The following is a 6,805-nucleotide window of genomic DNA, read 5'->3' on the forward strand; positions in this document are numbered from 1 at the left end:
CAATCCTACTACCTGTACTATGACAAATACAACTTTCACCAAGGCTACTACTCCCCCACTACTCCCGTCACAGCTACCAATACTGCATACCTCTGAGTACCACAACCACCGACAGGCTACTACTACTGCAGCAATGCTTCCATATCCACAACAACAACTACTGCCAAGAGTATCAACGACTAGTGCTACTTCCACTGATGTGACTTCCACAGTTAGCCTCACTATCAGCCAGAGCATGGCTACTATCACAACCATCACCACTACCAAGGCTCCACGCTACTCGGACTGCTACCGACTTCACCCTGCTCTGACCACCCATACGACGCCTGTCACCATCACCACTAGCATGAGCAATCCTACCATGGCTACTACACCAGCACTACAAGGAGCACCATAATCAATAGTGCCCCCAATAGGACGACCGCCACCATCACCAATACCATGAGCAATCCCACTACTGCTACCACACCAGTACCACCATGACCACCATAACCAAGTCCACTGACACCCTAAACAAACAGGACCTGCCACTATTCTGCATGACCTGCGTTACCCCTACACTTTCCCCTTGCCCGGGCCCACCCAATGACACCATTCAGAAGCTCTGGGTGAGTCCTCATGCACCTCTGCCCACCTGATATCCTTAATCAAACATCAAGCTAATGTTTAATATGGGGTGAGGGATGACGCAGCCAGGTCTAAGCCCAGCTGTCTCATGTCCTTGAACTCGGCTGCCTCCTTCGAGATAACACCTACAATCCAAACAGCCATGCGTCCGTGCCTTTGTAAACCTCGGTCCACGTCCAGGGCCACCCTGCTGCCTTCGCACCCATCTCCCTCGTCTGCTGCCATGGGACCAGTGAGGCCCATGAGCTGGGTGCGCAGACAGCAGTGACACGTCCACTTTCTCGCTCTCTGAGGTGAGATACATGCTCAGACACCCTGCAGAGGAGCGCCGGCCCCAGACCAGCACCCACGAGTCTGATACAACCAAGGGCAAGGCCTCAGGGCCTGAAGCAGCGTAGCAGACAGGTGCTGGGTAATTTTCCACCTGCCTCTGTGCCAGGGTGTGGCCCAGGCAGTGCCCTGCTTTAGCATGAGCCTAGGGACCATGCTCATGTGGAGCTGCCTCCTGACCAGTGCCCATGTGCAGCTTAGGCCCAGGGGAGACCCCTGGGCCACCAAGCCAGGCTGTCAAGACACTCTGCTGGGCCATTTACGGATTTAAGATCCTCGGGGGTGGGGGTGGGGTGTCTGCTCTTCAAGAACAAACTGATACAGGTGGTGCCTGCTGCCTCTCTCCGACCCACCGGGGCCCTAACCCACCGCCTGGGGCTGAGCTTCCAGGAGACGGTGTCAAGTCGCCTTGGCGCCTCCAGCTGGAGGGACACCTGGAAATCAGATGGAGCAGAGTGCCAGCCGTGGGGCTTTGCAGGGAGGGGTAGGAGGCACTTCCTAAAGCACTCCCTTCCCACCTGGAAACACACCTGCAGCAGTGCCTGCGTCTGCTGGAGGAGCCTCTGGGCATCCCTGAGGCTCACAGGCCCTCAGCCCTGTGAAGGAGCAGCACTGCAGGCGGCTGGGGCCTCTCTGGGCCGAAGCCCTCACCAGCCGCCCAGGACAGCTCTGCCTCCAGCGCTGAAGTCCCAACGGCAGGGCAGGGAGCGGTCCACGGGTGCCTCGGGCCCCTGCTGGGGTAAGGTCAAGGGGTAGATGCCCTCCAGTGGCTGTGTTCCCCAACCAGTGCTCGAGCTGTCTTCTCCCCCAGTGTCCTGTCCCCACATTCAGCCCACAGCTGGGGGGAGCTGGGAGGGGAGGGGTTCTGCTGGAACACCCTCCCTGGGTGTGCGGACCTGGGCAGGGGCCTGCTGGAGGCGATGGAAAGGCTTCTTTATTCCAGTATCGGCTTACGGGACCTGTCTCTCTGTGTCAATTGTGTCTGTGTGGTCCACGCTGCCAAGTGGTCCTGGCACAGTGGGTCTCTGATGCCCTGGGAAAGCTACTCTCCCCTCAAAGCCAGCTTGAAATGAAGACGGGGAGGGGCTCCCCAGGAAGGCTGGAGAGCAGGGGGAGGCCCAAGCCAGCAGAGGTCATCTGGGCTCCAGAGAGTCAGGTGGGCACAGCGTGAATTAACTCTCTCTCGTGTCCCTCTGATTTGGCCAGTCTTGGGGTGAGCAGCGTAGCTTCCCCCTGTAGGGACCCATATGCCGTGCTTCCTCTACTAACCAGCTCTTCGCCAATGGCCAGACAGAGCGCATTCTGCTCTGGTGAGAACAGTGTGGATTTCGACGGCCCTCTGTTCTACAACCGGGTTGATCTGCAGCTTGGGGGACTGCAGGGCAGGGCCTGGCCTGGGGCTTCCAGGGCACCAGATGGCCAAGCTGTGGCGTGGCTGGGCCTGGTGTGGAGCTGGATGCTTGGGCAGGGGATGCTTCTGGGGCCAGAACCACAGATGCCCTTTCAGAAGGGGGGTGGGTGCGCTCGCTGCCAAAGCAGCCACTGCATTTAGCCCCGTGGCACAGAACCTTCTCCACAGACATTCAGCATCACCTTGAGAACAAGGCTTTCAACCCTGACCACTGGCCACCCGTGGGGCTGGGGCTGAGAGAGCTGGTGAATGAAGGAGTGTGTGTGCCTGTGAGTACTCGTGTGTGTGTGTGTGTGTGAATGCATGTGTGTATGTGAGTGTGTGTGTGAGTGGATGCATGTGTGTGTATGTGAATGTGTGTGAGTGGATGCATGTGTGTCCATGAATGTGAATGCATGAGTGGATGTATGTGTGCGCATGAGTAAGAATATGTGTGTATGTGAATGCATGTGTGTGCATGAGTGTGAATGTGTGTGAGTGGATGCATGTGTGTACATGATTGAGAATGTTCGTGTATGTAAATGCATGTGTGTGTATGAGTGTGGGTGTGAGTGGATGCATATGTATATGAGTGAATGTGCATGTGAGTGGATGCATGTGTGTGAGTGTGAATGTGTGTATGTGAATGCATGTGTGTACATGAGTGTGAATGTGTGTGTGAGCAGATGCATGTGTGTACATGAGTGTGAATATATAAGTGGATACATGTGTGTACATGAGTACGATGTGTGAGTGCATGTGTGTGCATGAGTGTGAATGTGTGAGCACATGCGTGTGTGTACATGAGAATGCGTGTGTGAGCAGATGCATGTGTGCATGAGTGAGAATGCATGTGTGAGTGGATACGCGTGTGCATGAGTGCGAGTGGATGTGTGTGCACACAGTGGTGCAAGCCTCTGGTACAGTGGTTCTCCACCTGTGCATCAAATGACCTTTTCACAGGAGTCGCCCAATTCATAACAGTGACAAAATAACAGTGATGAAGTAGCAAGGAAAATAATGTTATGGTTGGGGGGTCACCACCACATGAGGAATGGTATGAAAGGGTCGCGGCATCAGGAAGGTTGAGAACCACTGAAGGCCCATCATTTTCACACATCCCCAGAGGAGCCCCGAAGGCAGGAATGGGTCCTCACCTCCAAGCTGCCCCAGCTGTGCCTTGCCGCTGCCCACCAGCTGCCCACAGCGAGGAGCTCTAGAGGGGGAGCCTGGGCCCAGCGGTGGGATTGGAGCGTGAATTCCACTTCTGACAGTGGCATGTGTGTGACAAGGTGCAAGTGCGGTCCCTCCTCGTGTGTGCCATCTCCATTGTCAAGCAGAACGAGCAGGTTACTCCATGAGCCCCTCAGGCCAGGCGTGTGTGCATTCAGCGCCAACCAGGGCCCAGGTTGAACTGTCCATGGGGCCAGTCAAGCATTGGCCTGCGTCACGGTGTGTTCCACCTGGGGAAGGAGGAAAAAACCCGTGCTCTAAGAAGGAGAGAGGCCAGCACCAGCACGGCCACATCCCACCAGCTATGAGAGCCCAGAGCTAAGAGCCACAGTCCTCCGCAGGTGGCTTCTCTCCAGCAGGATGGCCAGAGAGAAGCATGCATGCCCTACATGCCACACCAGGCCATGGAGTCTGTGCTCAACCCATCACGTGTCTGGCCCAGGCCCTTGCCTAGGCCCAGTGCTGCCTCCCTGGGGCTGAGAAGCCGGCCTGCGAGGGGAGAGGGTGCATCCACTCTGACCCACACTGACCCTACAGGTTAGGGTAGAGCTGCCTCTGTGAGTCCCCAGATGCTGATTCCACAAATGAGGGAGCCTCGACTTTCTCCCGTGGAGCAGCTGGTGGTTTCAAACTGCCGACCTTGCAGTGAGGAACCCAATAGGTCGCCGTGACACCAGCAGGGCCCCCATGTGCAAGAAAGGTCTGGTGGTTTGTGTCTGAGAGATCCACCATTGACTGTCCCAAGAGTGGCCCCACACGTCCACCCCACGGTGTCTGGTGGTGAATGCCCCGCAGTGAGAGACAGAGTGGGGAGTAACACCATGCCGAGGGCAGGGAGCTACTGATCATGAAAGCCCACACACTCACACACATCCACACACCTTCACTCACACACGCACTCACTCCCTGATACACACACTCACACTCACTCATGCCACCTTATACACACACACACACACACACACACACACACACACGGAATGTACCCTAGGGGAACCAGCATGTGAGGTAGATGATGCCTCTTCCAGGCCCCAGTGGAAAGGCGGTGGAAGAGCCAGCACGTGGTGGACAGAGGTGAGCAGTACAGAATGTAACACCTGCTCACTTTTTCCCGGCCCCGGTTTGGTGGACATTCAGAGTGGTGACCAGGGGCTCCTTTGAGGAAGACAATTCCTGAACAAAGAGAGGTGATTAAACGTGTTACACTGTGCTTCTCACAAACTGTGTCCACAACTACAGAGGCTGATTGCACGCCTGAAGCTACTGTCCAGGGGTAATCTTTAAACTTTGAACGTTAACCCAAAATATATCCCCATGGAGTCACCTGGCCACCAAACAATAGTCCAGCTTAACCAGGAAAGGATGCCTGCGAGGGACTGAGCCTGCAACAGGTCTCTGTAGAGAAGGTCAAACGGACAGCAGCCCTCCAGAGGTAAGCAGGTAACGTCAGGGTGCAGGGACCTTTGTCCACAGCTCAAGAGAAGAGGGGAGCGCAGCTGCAGGGCTTCAAGGATGGGGCCCAGGCCACTGAGCTGTCCTTGTGGACAGGACTCACGTGGTGTGCCCATCAGCAACAGAAATAAAATAATTGTGCAGCAGTTGTCTGGGTCACACGGAACTGGCCAGAAAGAGCAGCGTGTGTCTGTTCTACTCAGACCAAGGCTCCTGGTTCTGGCTTGGAGCAAAACCAATCAACAAAGACCCTGGTGAGCAGACAGACCTTTCACCAGGGACCCAGGAGGGACAGTGATTTAGACATGTGAGAAAGGCTGCCAGTGGGGAAGCTGGCCTCTTTCTATTGTCACTCCATGGGGACCCCAGCAATGTGAGTGAGTGGGGCCCAGGGGATCCCTTAGGAATGGACACGCTCCGGGAGCAGCCAGCACTCCTGGTGAGCCGCAGAGCTACTGAGGACAGGAGCGGAGAGCTGCCATTCCCAAACTGCATTTTGAACTAAGTCGGCTCACTGGTCACGCCTCCTCACATGCCCGCCTGCGGGCGGCAACCTTCACCCATGGCCACGACTGTGCCCCAGATTCCTCTTTCAGGGGCCACTCTCGGGGTCACTAAGACACGAGCACCCCACCCTTCAGGACACATGGATGTCTCTGGGGCCCACCTGTCATGGGAGGGTCACGTGGTACAATCTCGGTCACCACCACTCCTTGGCCTGGCATCCCAGAGTCCCTGTGTAGGACAAAAGGGGTGGCTGAGGAGTCTGGGGCTCTTTTGGCCCTGCTGTCTGTCCTCACCTCAAGCAAGGTCACTTCTGGGCGCTGCCCGAGACAGGCTTCTTCTTCCGACTTTTATCCCTCCCTGTGGGCTGGGGACAATTTTCTGGAGGAAGATGCGGGTGAAATTTTGGGTCCTGCCGGAAAGTTCAGAACCTCAAGCTGGCCGGTCATCCTTGGCGCCAAGCAGCAGCGATCACTCCCTCTCCATAAAGAGCTCTTTCCTGCAGGCGGGCTTGGGGACCATGGGGGACACTCACAGCCATGGCTGTGTGGTGTGCAGGGTTCGGTGGTTTGTTTGAAAACCCTGGCCTGGTTTTAATGACGGTCCCCAATGCCACTCCTTCTGAAGTTCCTAGGTGGCACCGAGAGTTAAGCACTCACTCCGGGAGTAAGCGACCTTGCGCAGTTCAAACCAGACCCGCGGGGGCCCCAAACAAAGACAGGGCTCTCGATGTTCTGTGAGATCACAGCCTTGCGCTGGGGGTGTATGGGGGGCAGGGGTACCTGGGGACAGGGGAGGGGGGCATTAGGGGAGCTCTACTGCAAAGAGAATGCGTGTCAGGGTCCTAGAACAGTCCCCAAAGACCAGGGTGGGTGTGCAGGACATCCCCAGGGGCCAGGGCCACCATGCCAGTGTGTCCTTCCATGAAGAACAAGAAGGCCTCTCCTGCCTGAGCAGTGTGTCCCCGCGCCCCCTCTGTACAGCAAGAGCGACACGTGGACCCCCAGGGGCAAAGGGCAAGCCCCCAATACAACAATGACAGATCTATGCTGTGCCTTGCCCTGAAAACCCACCGCCGCCCTGTTTTCTGCGCCCAAGGTGCAGCCGGGCTCTGCTGGCTGCGCCACTGCCCGCCTGGGTGCGTCAGTCCGCCGGCCACGGGTCCCGGTTGGCGCGGCCACCTGGCCCACCACCACCCTGGGCAGCTCCTGGTAGGCGGCCGGCTCGGCCCCCGCGCGCGTGGCCGGGAGGCGGCGCTGGGGTCGCGCC

This window comes from Echinops telfairi, unplaced genomic scaffold (genome assembly GCF_000313985.2).
Source record: "Echinops telfairi isolate 266 unplaced genomic scaffold, ASM31398v2 ScPeMD7_3533;HRSCAF=4204_0, whole genome shotgun sequence".
NCBI classification, from domain to species: domain Eukaryota; kingdom Metazoa; phylum Chordata; class Mammalia; order Afrosoricida; family Tenrecidae; genus Echinops; species Echinops telfairi.